Here is a 17,492-nt window from a genome sequence, read left to right as displayed (position 1 = left end):
ATCGGCTTGTGCCTGTCTGCCTCTCCTTGCTGGCCTTCCAGACATGGTAATGACCTGAAGGGAGTTGGGTAAAACAGCAGTTGGGTAGTGTATATTGTGCTGGAGCACACAACACCCACTAACTCCTGCAGATGCCTTTATTATAGAACACCAGAGATAAAGGGGTATACTGTAATGGAGTCACACAACACCCACTAAGCCTTGCAGATGGCTCTATTAGAGAACAGCAATAAAGGGTAGATACTGGTGTATATTGTGCTGGAGGCACACAACACCCACTAACTCCTGCAGATGCCTTTATTATAGAACACCAGAGATAAAGGAGTATACTGTAATGGAGTCACACAACACCCACTAAGCCCTGCAGATGGCTCTATTAGAGAACAGCACTAAAGGGTAGATACAGGTGTATATTGTGCTGGAGGCACACAACACCCACTAACTCCTGCAAATGCCTTTATTATAGAACACCAGAGATAAAGGGGTATACTGTAATGGAGTCACAAAACATCCACTAAGCCCTGCAGATGGCTCTATTAGAGAACAGCAATAAAGGGTAGATACAGGTGTACATTGTGCTGGAGGCACAAAACACCCACTAACTCCTGCAGATGTCTTTATTATAGAACACCAGGGATAAAGGGGTATATACAGATGTATACTGTGCTGTGCTGGAGGCACACACAACTTCCAATAACTTCTGCAGATGGCAGATGGCTAAAATAGAGAAGAGCTATGTAGGTCGATATAGCGGTGTGTACTGGGTACAGAGCATGCAGACAGCACGCACAAGCTCCTAACACTACTGACTGCAAGCTCTATTATAAAAGATAGATCACTAGCTATATAGGTGAGGTGAATATAGCGGTGTATACTGCGGTCAGGGCACGCAGACAACAACCACTACAGAAGAGCAAGATCGAAAATCGGCCGATAACGATCGGTGTATACTGTGTTGAAGGTACACAGAACACCCACTAACTGCTTCAGACGCCAACACACTACACAAGGCCGCCGCGCTGACGGTCTTATATAGTGTGGGGCGTGTACTACACAGCCTGAGCTATGATTGGCCACAGGCATCCTGCCTGTGGCCAATCATGGCTCTCCTCGCTGCTGGCGCTGTGATTGGCCAAGCATGCGGGGTCACAGTGCATGCTTGGCCAATCATGAGCCAGCAATGCACTGCGATGACGCAGTGCATTGTGCACACGAATTTGGCGCGAACGGCCCATAACGTTCGGAATTCGCTGAACGGGCGAACAGCCGATGTTCGAGTCGAACATATGTTCGACTCGAACACGAAGCTCATCCCTAGTCAGGAGATTGTCAGGGCTGGGCTGTTGTTAATATCCTGCTTATCAATCCTGCCTACTTAAGCCATCCAGTCCAGAGGAGCTCTGCCTTTGCCTTGGTCAACATCACAAGAAACCTCTCCTGCAGTCCTGTTTAACCTCCCTGGCGGTATGATTATTTCAGATTTTATGTGCTGAAAGTGGTACAATTATTTTGCATGAAAATTTGGAGTTTTATATTGTAGTCCTGTAATTCTTAGAAATAACTAATTTACATCTGTCCAAACCAGAGTCTAGCAGACATCCCGGGTATGATAAAGTTTGAAAAATGAAATCATAAATTATAATATAATAAATAACTATAAATATTTATACCAAATAATAATATAACAATAATAAAAATGATTCAATAATGTAATCAAATCAAAAACACTGAAATTTGCTCAGGTGCAGAATTGTCACTGTCATTACTTCAGTATTTGACGACAGATCTCCCCACAAATCGCTATCCCTCAATTCTGCGAGTGATTCTAATTTATTATCGCTGTTTTCTAGCTGGTCTAAAAACATTTTTGATGTAAAGGGACAGTTTTGGTTGCTATGGACAATCTCCAGTTTCCAGGCATAAATTACAGTTTTTATATTATAAAACTGCATGCAGGACACTGGGCAGACCACTAGGGACAAAGGGGATGGGAAATAATTAAATACAGCAATGCAATCTATAAGACTACATTATACTGGTATGTATACTGTGTGTTTTGCTTTTTGAATTTGGCGCCGTTCTCCATCCCTGTGCATCGCAACGCTCGCAGGGAATGGAGATCAGCTCCGTGATGGATCGAGCAGAGCACGGTTCGCTCGTACAGCGGGGGGACATCGCTGGATCCAGGGGAGAAGGTAAATAAGCTCTCCCTGCATTCAGCGATGCGGTCCCGAGTCTGGCTCGGGGTTACCGCTTTTGGTATAAAATCTCCACCCCGAGCCAGACTCGGGAATACCGCCAGGGGGGTTAAAGACTGGCTTTGCTGACATCCCTTCTGGCTCTGGCTCCTGCTTGCTGTTCCACTACTTTCATCCCTGACATCTGGCTTGGCTGATTATCCTTTCCGGTTACAGAAATTTGGCTACGTTTTCACTATTTTGTTCTTTTTACTTTTATTATTAAACAAGTATGATTTAACTGATATTCTGTCTCGGTTTGATTTAATGGTTTCTGACACAAGGTGAAGGCCATGAATTCAGAAGATGCAGTCAATCCAATTGTTTGTAATATTTTTATTGGATGAACTGGATCACCACATGGATCAGTCCGCCATGGAGTTACAAATGCTCACCTGAAACGGCTCACCTGAAATCTCCCACTGTGGCCACCCTGATACAACCTATGTTGCAGGCCAACCCTACTGCTGCTCCAGTCTCTGCGCAGGCCCCTGCCTTGAGTATTACCTCTATAAGTATGTCTGGTTCCGCTCTGCTTCCCCAGCGGTTTGGGGGCAATCCAGTCCAATGCAGAGGGTTTCTCAACCAGGTTGAGATATAATTTCAGATGCTGCCCCAGGCATTTCCTACAGAGAGAAGCAAAGTAGGTTTTGTGATAGCTTTGCTTTCTGAGAGAGCCTTGGCCTGGGAGACACACAAACCTGTTGTCTTGAGTTACCATGAGTTTATGGCTTTGTTTAAAAGGGTATTTGACGTTCCTGCTTGCTCTGCTTCTGCAGCCAAGTGCCTCATGTCCATCGAACAGAGTGTGAGAACTGTTGCCGACTACGCCATTGAATTCTGTACTCTGGCAGCAGAGGTTGCGTGGAACAATTAGGCCCTCATGGCTGCTTTTACTCATGGTCTCTCGGATACCATCAAGGAGGAGATAGCAGCCCGAGATATACCCACTGAGCTGGAGAAGTTGATAATGTTTGCCATCCTCATTGACTCCAGACTCTATTTTAAGGAGCGATTGCGGAAGCCTCCTGTACGTTTGTCTCCAAGCTTTGCAGTCCCACCCGTGCCTCCCTCACCTCCCATGCGTCCTGGTACTGAGTCAGGCAGTGAAGGTGAACCCATGCACTTGGGTTTCACACATCTCTCTGCGGATGAGAGAACCTTTAAAAGGAGGGAGAGATTATGCCTTTATTGTGGCCAGGCAGGTCACTTTTTGAAGTCTTGCCCTACCCATCAAGGGAACACCCGAACCTTGAGGTCCTGTCATGGACAGACTTTAGGTGGCGTTGTTTCATCCCCAGTTATCCAGAAGGATAAGCTTCTGATTTTGGTCACCCTTTCTTGGACTGAGTCGTCCCATTGAGATACAGGCTCTAATTGACTCTGGGGCTGCAGGCCTGTTTATTGATGCTGCCTTTGTATGGAAGCACTTGATTCCGCTGCAACTGCGTGACACTCCACTTGTCATTGAGGCTCTTGATGGGAGACCTATAGAGCCTGCCCTTCAACCTGGTGCCATACCCCATTGTGGCTGGGTTTACCCTTTTTCTGCCTTGGGGGTTAAGGCCATGAAGGAGTATATTGCAGGGGCCTTTCTAGAGGTTTCATCTGCAAATCTTCATCTCCTGCTGGTGCTGGTTCCTTCTTTGTGAAGAAGAAGAGTGGTGAACTGAAACTTTGTATTAATTATAGGGGTCTCAATCGTTTCACAATTAAGAATGCCTATCCGATTCCATTGATTACAGAGTTATTTGACAGCCTCAAGGGAGCAACAGTTTTCACAAAGCTTCATTTGAGAGGGGCATACAATCTTGTGAGGATTAAGGAGGGCGGCGAGTGGAAAACCACGTTTAATACTAGAACAGTCCATTATGAGCACCTCGTAATGCCTTTTGGCCTTTGTAACATTTGCTGATATCCCTTCTGGCACCAGATCCTGCTTGCCATTCCACTACTTTGATCCCTGACTTCTGGCTTGGCTGACTCTCCTTTCCATTTACTGTACTTTGGCTATGTTTTGACTACGTTTGTTCTTTTTACTTTTATTATTAAACAAGTGTGATTTTGTACTTTTGTCTTGGTCTGATTTCATGGTTTCTGACAGAGATAAGCCAAAGGTCAGGGCAACTAGCAGACAAGGATAGACAAAGAACACGCCAAAGGTCGGGATAACAAGCAGGCAGGGATAGTCACAGAACAAGCCAAGATCAGTAAACAGAAAAAGACATAGAGCACATGGCAAGAAGCACACAGAAAGCCAAAGACACGATATTGCTTGGGCAAGGCAGGCTTGGACAGCAAGCTGTTAAATAGTGTATTCTGTAGATGCTAGGATGGAGCCACACTGAGGGAAGATTAATTAACCATGCAGGTGTGAGAATGCAGGCCCAAGGCTGACACACGGACCAGAGGTAAGCAGACAGACAGGGCATGAAGGTATTACTGGAGATTCATGACAGTAATCATCACTGGGTTTTTTTTATTTTTTGTGCTATAAATTAAAAAACTGAAATAATAAAAAAAAATGCATTTTTCTTAGTTTCCATTATAACATTTAGCAAATAAGTAATTTTTCTTCATAAATTTTGATCTACTACATTTCTTTGGTAAACATAATGCAAATCAGTGAATATTATTTAGTCTGTGTGAAAGTTATAGAGTCTACAATCTGTGATGCTGATTATTGAAAATTGATCACACCTGATGTACTGGCAGCCTCATTTCTTGAGGCCCTAACACGACAATACAGTACAAATACCCCCCAAATGACCCCTTTTTGAAAAGTAGACCACCCAAGGTATTTAGTAAGAGTTTTTTGAAGTTGTAATTTCTCCTAAATTTTTGGGGGAAATGAAGACATTAAATTAAATGTCATATTTTTTTTCACACAACTGTCATATTAACAAAATATTTCTCATACATGGCATAAGCATACTTGTAACTACACCCCAAAACACATTTTGCTACTTATCATGAGTATGGTGATACCACATGTGAGACTTTTTCACAGCCTAGCTACGTAGAGAGACCCAACATCCAAGGAGTAATTTCAGACATTATCCACTCTTAGACCAGGCCTTCTTCTGACACTTTTTGTCTAAAAATAAAATCAGTATTTTTGCTGGAAAATTACTTAGAACCCCCCAAAATTATATATTTTGTATCAGAGGCCCTAAAGAATAAAATTGTGAGTTTTGAACATTTTTATGTCACGGAGTATTTGTGTAGGGGTTTTTCAAATGCCATTTTACACACTAATGCATAAATACGTTTTCATGAATTTCAGTGAACACAAAGACAATATAATACTCACATTTTTGGTAAAATATTAAATATGGTCTTGAGCTGGGGAAATAGATAACAAACAAGTCACGCTTTAAAATGGTACCATACTTTGGTATTTAAAAATCTCCATAGGCAACGCTTGATAAGCTTTTATTGGTTACCAGTCTAAACTTATACAGGAGGTACCAGAATTATTGCTCTCACTCTGACACTCACTTCAATACCTCACATGTGTGGCGCAATCACCATTTATGTATGTGTATGGGACCAACGTGTGCGTGCGCCTTTGCATGGGGGTGCTTTACATTTTTTATTTACTTATTGGTGGGACTTTGGTGCACTTAAAAATGTTTTTTGTGCACTTTTACACTGACAGATGTTTTTGTGCATTTGTACACCATGACCAGGGGCGGATCCAGAGTCTAATCTCGGGAGGGGCACTGCTATAAAATATGTTTTTGGGGGGCAATTTATATGGGAAATGGCTGGTATTGGCGCTTCAATCATTATGGCACCATGGTTGTTATGGTGTCAGGATGATTGAAGCGCATTATTTCTATTAATACATTGTAATATAAAATTAAATGGTTCAACTCACCATATTGCAGAATCAGTGGGAGCCCTGAGGATGTCACTTGCCATGTCGCCTGCCACCAAATGTGGATTGTCACTTGTCACCAAATGCGGATTGTTACTTGCCACGTCACCTGCCACACATTGCGGATTGTCACTTGCCACGTAGCCTGCCACACATTGCAGATTGCCACTTGCCACGTCACCTGCCACACATTGCGGATTGTGACTTGCCACGTCACCTGCCACACATTGCGGATTGTCACTTGCCACGTCGCCTGCCACCAGATGCGGATTGCCACGTAGCCTGCCACACATTGCGGATTGCCACTTGCCACGTCACCTGCCACACATTGAGGATTGTCACTTGCCACGTCACCTGCCACACATTGCGGATTGTCACTTGCCACGTTGCCTGCCACACATTGCGGATTGTCACTTGCCACGTTGCCTGCCACACATTGCGGATTGTCACTTGCCACGTCACCTGCCACACATTGCGGATTGTCACTTGCCACGTTGCCTGCCACACATTGCGGATTGCCACTTGCCACATCACCTGCCACACATTGCGGATTGTCACTTGCCACGTAGCCTGCCACACATTGCGGATTGTCACTTGCCACGTCACCTGCCACACATTGCGGATTGTCACTTGCCACGTCACCTGCCACACATTGTGGATTTCCACTTGCCACGTAGTCTGCCACACATTGTGGATTGCCACTTGCCACGTAGTCTGCCACACATTGCGGATTGTTACTTGCCACGTCACCTGCCACACATTGCGGATTGTCACTTGCCACGTCACCTGCCACACATTGCGGATTGCCACTTGCCACGTAGCCTGCCACCAGATGCGGATTGCCACGTAGCCTGCCACACATTGCGGATTGCCACTTGCCACGTCACCTGCCACACATTGAGGATTGTCACTTGCCACGTCACCTGCCACACATTGCGGATTGTCACTTGCCACGTTGCCTGCCACACATTGCGGATTGTCACTTGCCACGTTGCCTGCCACACATTGCGGATTGTCACTTGCCACGTCACCTGCCACACATTGCGGATTGTCACTTGCCACGTTGCCTGCCACACATTGCGGATTGCCACTTGCCACATCACCTGCCACACATTGCGGATTGTCACTTGCCACGTAGCCTGCCACACATTGCGGATTGTCACTTGCCACGTCACCTGCCACACATTGCGGATTGTCACTTGCCACGTCACCTGCCACACATTGTGGATTTCCACTTGCCACGTAGTCTGCCACACATTGTGGATTGCCACTTGCCACGTAGTCTGCCACACATTGCGGATTGTCACTTGCCACGTCACCTGCCACACATTGCGGATTGCCACTTGCCACGTAGCCTGCCACACATTGCGGATTGTCACTTGCCACGTCACCTGCCACACATTGCGGATTGTCACTTGCCACGTCACCTGCTACACATTGCGGATTGTCACTTGCCACGTCACCTGCCACACATTGTGGATTGCCACTTGCCACGTAGTCTGCCACACATTGCGGATTGCCACTTGCCACGTAGCCTGCCACACATTGCGGATTGTCACTTGCCACGTCACCTGCCACACATTGCGGATTGTCACTTGCCACGTCACCTGCTACACATTGCGGATTGTCACTTGCCACGTAGTCTGCCACACATTACGGATTGCCACGTAGCCTGCCACACATTGTGGATTGCCACTTGCCACGTAGTCTGCCACACATTACGGATTGCCACTTGCCACGTAGCCTGCCACACATTGCGGATTGTCACCTACTGGTGGTCTTTTGTTGGGTCCCAGAGTGAAGATAGGCAGCAGAGAGATGATGCAATCTCTCTGCTGCACACAGCTTCCTACACAGTGAAGGCGGAACTGGAGGGATGCAGGGCAGTGAGAGATGATGTCATCTCCCTGCTCCCCTGCCTGCTGGCTTCCTGATTGGCCAGCAGCCCTCCTAAGCCGACCAGCTGCGCCCCCCCCCCCCTCACCCGTCCACTCAGCGCGGGTACCCGCGGAACCGACCGCGATTGGACCCGCGGAACCGGCCGCGGGTACCCGCGGAACCGGCCGCGATTGGACCCGCGGAACCGGCCGCGATTGGACCCGCGGAACCGGCCGCGGGGACCCGCGGAACCGGCCGCGGGTACCCGCGGAACCGGCCGCGGGTACCCGCGGAACCAGCCGCGATTGGACTCACGGAACCGGCCCGCGGGTACCCGCGGAACCGGCCGCGATTGGACCCGCGGAACCGGCCGTGCTGTCATCAGCTGGCGGTATTCTCGGAGGGGGCAATTGACCCGTTGCCCCCCCCCTGGATCCGCCCCTGACCATGACAGATGTTGATCATTCACTGGCGGACACTGACAGATGTTGATTTTACAATGGAACACTATTGCAGATATTTTTGTTCGCTGGTACACTGTGACAGATCTTTTGTGCACTGGGACACTTGGTACAGTTTGGGCGAAGGCCAGAAGGCATCCACGTACCACTGGCAGCCCAGCACCTCATGCCTTGTAAAGCGGACACATTTTTTCCTGTTTGTAAGTGAAATTTTATTTTTTTTCATTAAACGGAATTACTACACTATGAGAGTTCTTTCCCTCTACTGATCCTGGTTGGTTCCAAGCGACACCAGCATTGTCAGCTGCACATCCCATTGTATCAGTCCGCTGGGTGTTTAGGAGGAAAGAGAAGATCAACCAAGCACCCTCTCACCAGAATAAGTATGTTAGACCTTTATGCATGAGAGGAGTGTGTGCCACACTTCACTTTATGTTGCTTTCCAAACACTTAAGCACTTTTTTGATTAATATTGGAGCACAGATCACCTTTTAAAAAAAAAGGTTCATTGTGGAATGAACATTCTTGGGACATTTTAAGAATGTATTTCTTCTTTTTCACGGACAGTTTATTATAATTCTTATGTGTAGTCTAATATGATTTATAAGTCTAAATGGGAAATGTTATTGCGCTAACTCAAGTAAATGAAAAGTGGAAAGTTGCTACATAAACAATGTGACAAGGTTGCTAAAAAGTGAATAATGAAAATTTAGTGCTAAAGGATTAACAAATATGGCTGTATGCACATAATAAATGGGTGGTGAGAAATCAATCATACAAAAAATTTAAAGGAATGGAAATGTGAAAAAGTCCAATAATTGTAAAGGTCCTGGAAAGGACCGGTGTAAGTCCACCACTAGATAGTGGCTAGTCATGGATTGAGTACCCTGGCACTATCCACAATATAGAGCATCAGGGATGGTACATCTTCAACCAAAAGGGGAAGTATATCTACTCTTACCAGAACAGATGGACTCAAATGTCAGCAACAACATGTCATTAAAGAGGAAGTAAACCCTGATGAGTTTACTTCCTCTTTCATTTCCTGCAAAGGCAAAGCATAATGGACTACTATGCATCGCATAGTAGCCCATTATGTGTCACTTACCTGACACAGGAGCCAGTGAAGTCGCCGCTGTCCCCTGTAGTCTGCCGCATCCATCTTGTTGGTGGGGTCTCGCAGCTCCGCCGGGAGCCGACACGGGAGCCGACACGCGCGGCAGCTCCGTCGCTGAGAATGCCGCGCTCAGTGCGCCTGCGCGCCGCTGTCTACGGCGCATGCGCCGTAGACAGCGGTGCCCGTTTTCGGGCAAATATCTCCTAAACCATATAGGTTTAGGAGATATTGCTTGGACCTACAGGTAAGCCTTAATCTAGGCTTACCTGTAGGTCAAAGTGGTTTGTAAGGGTTTACAACCACTTTAAGACAAGGGTGCCAAGATCAGCAAATTGACAAAACTCCAAGGAACCCAGGACCTCCAAACATGACTCCAAGGGGTGTGCAGGTAGCTGCCAGACTGGAACTTGGATGTGAGGAATGCCAATGCTGAAATTCAGACATTAAAGGCTGGACTGGATGGCATAAGAACTCACGTACGGAAGGTTATGGAAAGAAAAAATGCCTCCATATGATGTAGGTCAAGCAAGTGTTTTTGTTTTAATTATAAAAACCAACATACATTGGTAAGAATAAAAACTGTGATCACAGAGTAAAAAGGAAGGGTAATGTGGGAAGCAGCAAGCCAAGGCTGACTCGTTTTGTCCCAAAGGACTTTAACTGGGGCATGATTTATACGTTTTAGTTTCATTTATATGTATTTTGGTATATATTGTAATGCACTGCGGTTTATTATGTAAAAAATTGAGTAGGTGTATAACACCTTGAGAAGCAGCAATAAAGGTAGAGGTTCATATGGTATAACTCCTAGCACAAGTTTATTTGATATTAATATCATTTAGTACTGAGACATGCAACGTGTACATTGCATGGTTTTACTCATTTATGTAGCTTCTGTAGATGAATACTTCTTGATTTTTAATATTAATTGTGTACCAATAAAAATATTTTATTTGATGTGTAATCTGTCCAGGGTACTGAGATAGTTTTTCTCCCTTTCCTTTTTTGCCTTGAAGATTGCTTGTGGGGAATAATCTCCTTGCATCCATTCAATATCACTTTGTAGCCTGAAGTTCAGTGCCTTATTGTACAGCAAAGGCTGTACAAAAAAGATAAATATGTGTCTTGTACAATATATCTCTCTGGAAATGTTTTCCCAAACAGCATGCTGCGCAGTGGAAAAAAAAAAAACAAAGATAGAGGAAACAGATAACCATCTACTGTGAACTGGCTTTGTTTTTGGTAAGATAAATGGTTCCTGAATGGGGCTTGGTCAACATGATCTCTGGTCAGAGATGTCCCTTTTGGCTTCATAGGGAGGATAGGGTGAAGCAAAGTAAAATTAATATACAATAGTACCATGTCATCGGAAAAAAAGCTACTGTAACTTTATTGTTCAAAATAATAATTTATCAACTCTGAGGGCAAAAGAGAAGCTAATGTTTTTTCCTTTGGTGAATTTCAAGCAAGCTCTCGTAACCCCACTGTGATGCTATATACTGCATTTTGCTTTGCAAAATAGCTTTCTACATACGCCATATAAGATACCAACTGTAGATCTAACATTTAATATTTATTTTATACCAAGATTTATTTTAGGTACTTTTTACAGTTGCATATAATATATAATATTTAGCATCTAATTTAATTGATACATTAGAGGATAGATTAACCAACAAAACAGTCTGTTTTATTGACAATTGCTTAGCACATTTATAAATTATTTCTGAATTATCTGGTAGTTCAGTGTGCTCAAACAGGATCTCTTCCCTGATTTCTGTAACAAATACAGTATCTCAAAAAAGTGAGTACACCCCTCACATTTTTGTAAATGACAGTTTGCTACAATGTAAACTAGTAAGTGTACAGCTCATATAACAGTGTAAATTTGCTGTCCCCTCAAAATAACTCAACACACAGCCATTAATGTCTAAACAAACCACTTTCAACAAAAGTGAGAAATTTCCAAATTGGGCCCAATTAACCATTTTCCCTCCCCGGTGTCATGTGACTAGTAAGTCTTACAAGGTCTCAGGTGTGAATGGGGAGCAGGTATGTTAAATTTTTGGTGTTATCGCTCTCACTCTCTCATACTGGAAGTTCAACATGGCACCTCATGACAAAGAACTGAAAAAAAGTATTGTTGCTCTACATAAAGATGGGCTAGGCTACAAGAAGATTGCCAAGACCCTGAAACTGAGCTGCAGCATGGTGGCCAGGACCATACAGCGGTTTAACAGGACTGGTTGCAGTCAGAACAGGCCTCGCCATGGTCAACCAAAGAAGTTGTGTGCACACGCTTAGCGTCATATCCAAAGGTTGTCTTTGGGAAATAGATGTATGAGTGCTGCCAGCATTTCTGCATAAGTTGATAGGGTGGGGGGTCAGCCTGTCAGTGTTTAGACCATATGCAGCACAACTGCATCAAACTGGTCTGCATGGCTGCCATCCCAGAAGGAAGCCTCTTCTAAATATGATGCACAAGGAAGCCCGCAAACAGTTTGCTGAAGACAAGCAGACTAAGGACATCACTGGAGCCATGTGATGTGGTCTGATGAGACCAAGATAGACTTATTTGGTTCAGATGGTGTCATTCGTGCCTGGCAGGAACCAGATGAGGAGTACAAAAACAAGTGTGTCTTGTCTACAGTAACGCATGGTGGTGGGAGTGCCTTAGCCTGGGGCTGCATGAGTGATGCCAGCAATAGGGAGCTATAGTTCATTGAGGGAACCATGATTGCAAACATGTACTGTGGTATACTGAAGCAGAGCATGATACCCTCCCTTCGGAGACTGGGCCACATGGCAGTATTCCAACATGATAACGGTCCCAAACACACCTCCAAGATGACCACTGCCTTGCTAAAGAAGCTGAGGGTAAAGGTGATGGTCTGGCCAAGAATGTCTCCATATCTAAACCCTAGTAAGCATCTGTGGGGCATCCTCAAATGGAAGGTGGAGGAGCGCAAGGCCTCTAACATCCACCAGCTCAGTGATGTCATCATGGAGGAGTGGAAGAGGACTCCAGTGGCATCCTGTGAAGCTCTGGTGAACTTCATGCCCAAGAGGGCTAAGGCAGTGCTGTAAAATAATGGTGGCCACACAAAATATTGACACTTTGGGTCCAATTTGAATATTTTCACTTAGGGGTGTACTCACTTTTGTTGCCAGTGGTTTAGACAATAACGGCTGTGTGTTGAGTTATTTTGAGGGAACAGCAAATTAACAGTTATACAAACCGTACACTCACTACTTTACATTATAGCAACTGCAAGTGTCATTTCTTCAGTGTTGTCACCTGAAAAGATATAATAAAATATTTACAAAAATGTGAGATACTGTATATATGCATCTATGTTTTTTTTTTAAAATAGCCTTTCCTTCCTCTTGAATGCAAACTAATACCATCAGCACAGTATACACTATGCAGTTTATTTTCTAATGGTAAATAGATTGTGCACTTTGCAAGTGTGTTTGCACTCTTTTCCCTAAGTAAATGTGGTAAAGCTTAATTTTGTAAAGAATACCCAATCAGGTGCAAGGAAAATAAAATAAAAACAAATTTCCTTACGCATGATTGCATGAGGCAAATCATCAGAGCTTTTCCACATTTACTAAACTAAAAAATGAGTGCAACTGGATTTGCAAAGTACAGAGTCTATTTACCTTTAGTAAATCAACCCATATGTATGCACTATGGAGTTTTACTTTAGTCACTTAAGGGGTTATTTTTTAAAGGAAAATCCACTTTGCACTGCAAGTGCACTTGAAAATGCACTGAAAGTACACTTGTAAGTAAAGTCACTGTAGATCCGAGGGGGGACATGCAATGAAAATAAAAAACAGCATTTAGCTTGCACATGATTGCATGATAAAATCAGCAGAGCTTCCACTAATTTCAGATTGACCCCTTAGATTTAGAGCGACTGCACTTCCAAGTGCACTTTCAGAGCACTCTCAAGTGCACTCGCAGTGCAAAGTGGATTTGCCTTTCGTAAATAACACTCTTAGCCCTTGTACACACGGTCGGAGATTCTGTCGGAATGTTTCCTATCGGAGCGTTTTGTCGGATATTCCGACTGTGTGTGGTCTGCATCGGACTGTTTCCGTCGGAATATCCGTCGGACCAACTTTTCCAACTTGCCGGAAATATTTTCCAACAAAATGCTCCTATCGGACATACTCCAATCATGTGTAGCCTACTCCGACGGACAAAGTGCCACGCATGCTCAGATCAAATTCCTAGACCAAAGCTATTGGCTACTAGCTTGAACGTAGTCCTGTCGTAACGAAATAACGTCATCACGTTATGTACAATTGGATTTTCCGACAACTCAGTCCGACCGTGTGTATGCAACATCACTTCCGGACCTCTTCAGGAATTAATTCAGAATTACTTCGACGGATTTGGTCGTCGGAATCTCCGACCGTGTGTACAAGGGCTTAGTGTTTTTTTTCATCTGCCTTTAAATATATTAATACATGCTTCATATGGTTTTGTTTCTTCATTAGATGAAAATCCCTAAAAATAAAATGCATTTTTGGTAGGCATTTTTATTTTATGCCTACCACTTGGCTGATATTCGTCCAGGGTTTGCATACACTCCATAGTGATATATACTAGTTGTAAATGCAACATATGTATGCTGCAGTGTGCACTCACACATCTGAGTGCATAGTAACTAGTGATGGCCGAACGGTTCGCCCGGCGGTCGTTTCGCGGCGAATTTCCGACATTCGCGGTCCGCACGTTCGAACGCCTTTTTCCGTCGTTCGCCGCGGCGGACTTACGTGTTTAATGTATACAAGAACTTTAACCTTTGGTGACACGTTTATCATGTGATACAGGACAGCCAATTGAGACATGACAGCACATGGACACTTGTACATTCCCCCTAACCTATAAATACACCCGATCCGGTGGCCATTTTACATTCTTTCTTCTGTTAAGATAGGGACAGGTTCCTGTGTGGAGTAGGGAGAGATAAACCACTAGCTATTTGGTACACAAAAGTTCTTTTCAGGACTGGTATAGGTGTTAGGTGTTGATAGGTTTGCTGTGCTGCTGATTCTTGCAGCAGCCTGAGTGTCTTTTGTTAGTTTAGAGAAAGGGAAAGGACGGTGTATGCTACAGGGACAGCCAGATTAGTCTTTCATCATCATCATCATCATCATCATCATTAGCTGTTACTATCAAGGTCCACAAAAGAGCTGTTCCAGTAACCACTAATCGTTCTCTTTTTTTGCCAATTTGTATAGGGACAGGAAGGAAGCAGTGTTGTCAGGCAGTGAGGGTAATTTTAAAGACTTGCTGTTATTATTAGTTCCACAAAGGTTCTTTTCAGGACTGGTATCAGTGGTACAGTAATAGGCTTGTACATGTATAATATTCTTTCTTCCAAATATAGAAAGGATATTATACTTGACTGCTGCCCTTCTGCTGCAGTCTGCTAAACATTCACAACTCACTTGTTCCACAAAAGTTCTTATAAGGACTGGTAACTTGGTATAGGGTGCTACGGTACATAGGCTTGAGTGCGGTACAGTCTGCTGTTCTGTAAGGACCGCTATCGGTCCACAATAGATAGGGTTGACGTGCACCACTGCTGACCGCTGCCCTATACTGCAGCAGTCCTTCAGCGGTATAGGGACTGACGTACAGTCTGCTAATCACTAACACACAACCTGCTTGTTCCACAAAAGTTCTTATAAGGACTGGTAACTTGGTATAGGGTGCTACGGTACATAGGCTTGAGTGCGGTACAGTCTGCTGTTCTGTAAGGACCGCTATCGGTCCACAATAGATAGGGTTGACGTGCACCACTGCTGACCGCTGCCCTATACTGCAGCAGTCCTTCAGCGGTATAGGGACTGACGTACAGTCTGCTAAACACTAATACACAACCTGCTTGGTCCACAAAAGTTCTTATAAGGACTGGTAACTTGGTATAGGGTGCTACGGTACATAGGCTTGAGTGCGGTACAGTCTGCTGTTCTGTAAGGACCGCTATCGGTCCACAATAGATAGGGTTGACGTGCACCACTGCTGACCGCTGCCCTATACTGCAGCAGTCCTTCAGCGGTATAGGGACTGACGTACAGTCTGCTAAACACTAATACACAACCTGCTTGGTCCACAAAAGTTCTTATAAGGACTGGTAACTTGGTATAGGGTGCTACGGTACATAGGCTTGAGTGCGGTACAGTCTGCTGTTCTGTAAGGACCGCTATCGGTCCACAATAGATAGGGTTGACGTGCACCACTGCTGACCGCTCACCTATACTGCAGCAGTCCTTCAGCGGTATAGGGACTGACGTACAGTCTGCTAATCACTAACACACAACCTGCTTGTTCCACAAAAGTTCTTATAAGGACTGGTAACTTGGTATAGGGTGCTACGGTACATAGGCTTGAGTGCGGTACAGTCTGCTGTTCTGTAAGGACCGCTATCGGTCCACAATAGATAGGGTTGACGTGCACCACTGCTGACCGCTGCCCTATACTGCAGCAGTCCTTCAGCGGTATAGGGACTGACGTACAGTCTGCTAAACACTAACACACAACCTGCTTGGTCCACAAAAGTTCTTATAAGGACTGGTAACTTGGTATAGGGTGCTACGGTACATAGGCTTGAGTGCGGTACAGTCTGCTGTTCTGTAAGGACCGCTATCGGTCCACAATAGATAGGGTTGACGTGCACCACTGCTGACCGCTGCCCTATACTGCAGCAGTCCTTCAGCGGTATAGGGACTGACGTACAGTCTGCTAAACACTAATACACAACCTGCTTGGTCCACAAAAGTTCTTATAAGGACTGGTAACTTGGTATAGGGTGCTACGGTACATAGGCTTGAGTGCGGTACAGTCTGCTGTTCTGTAAGGACCGCTATCGGTCCACAATAGATAGGGTTGACGTGCACCACTGCTGACCGCTCACCTATACTGCAGCAGTCCTTCAGCGGTATAGGGACTGACGTACAGTCTGCTAATCACTAACACACAACCTGCTTGTTCCACAAAAGTTCTTATAAGGACTGGTAACTTGGTATAGGGTGCTACGGTACATAGGCTTGAGTGCGGTACAGTCTGCTGTTCTGTAAGGACCGCTATCGGTCCACAATAGATAGGGTTGACGTGCACCACTGCTGACCGCTGCCCTATACTGCAGCAGTCCTTCAGCGGTATAGGGACTGACGTACAGTCTGCTAAACACTAATACACAACCTGCTTGGTCCACAAAAGTTCTTATAAGGACTGGTAACTTGGTATAGGGTGCTACGGTACATAGGCTTGAGTGCGGTACAGTCTGCTGTTCTGTAAGGACCGCTATCGGTCCACAATAGATAGGGTTGACGTGCACCACTGCTGACCGCTGCCCTATACTGCAGCAGTCCTTCAGCGGTATAGGGACTGACGTACAGTCTGCTAAACACTAATACACAACCTGCTTGGTCCACAAAAGTTCTTATAAGGACTGGTAACTTGGTATAGGGTGCTACGGTACATAGGCTTGAGTGCGGTACAGTCTGCTGTTCTGTAAGGACCGCTATCGGTCCACAATAGATAGGGTTGACGTGCACCACTGCTGACCGCTCACCTATACTGCAGCAGTCCTTCAGCGGTATAGGGACTGACGTACAGTCTGCTAATCACTAACACACAACCTGCTTGTTCCACAAAAGTTCTTATAAGGACTGGTAACTTGGTATAGGGTGCTACGGTACATAGGCTTGAGTGCGGTACAGTCTGCTGTTCTGTAAGGACCGCTATCGGTCCACAATAGATAGGGTTGACGTGCACCACTGCTGACCGCTGCCCTATACTGCAGCAGTCCTTCAGCGGTATAGGGACTGACGTACAGTCTGCTAAACACTAATACACAACCTGCTTGGTCCACAAAAGTTCTTATAAGGAC

The sequence above is a fragment of the Lithobates pipiens genome, unplaced genomic scaffold (assembly GCF_037356315.1).
Source record: "Lithobates pipiens isolate NorthernLeopardFrog02 unplaced genomic scaffold, aLitPip1_a1.2 Scaffold_10, whole genome shotgun sequence".
Taxonomy (NCBI): Eukaryota; Metazoa; Chordata; class Amphibia; order Anura; family Ranidae; genus Lithobates; species Lithobates pipiens.
This window is presented reverse-complemented; position numbering follows the sequence as displayed.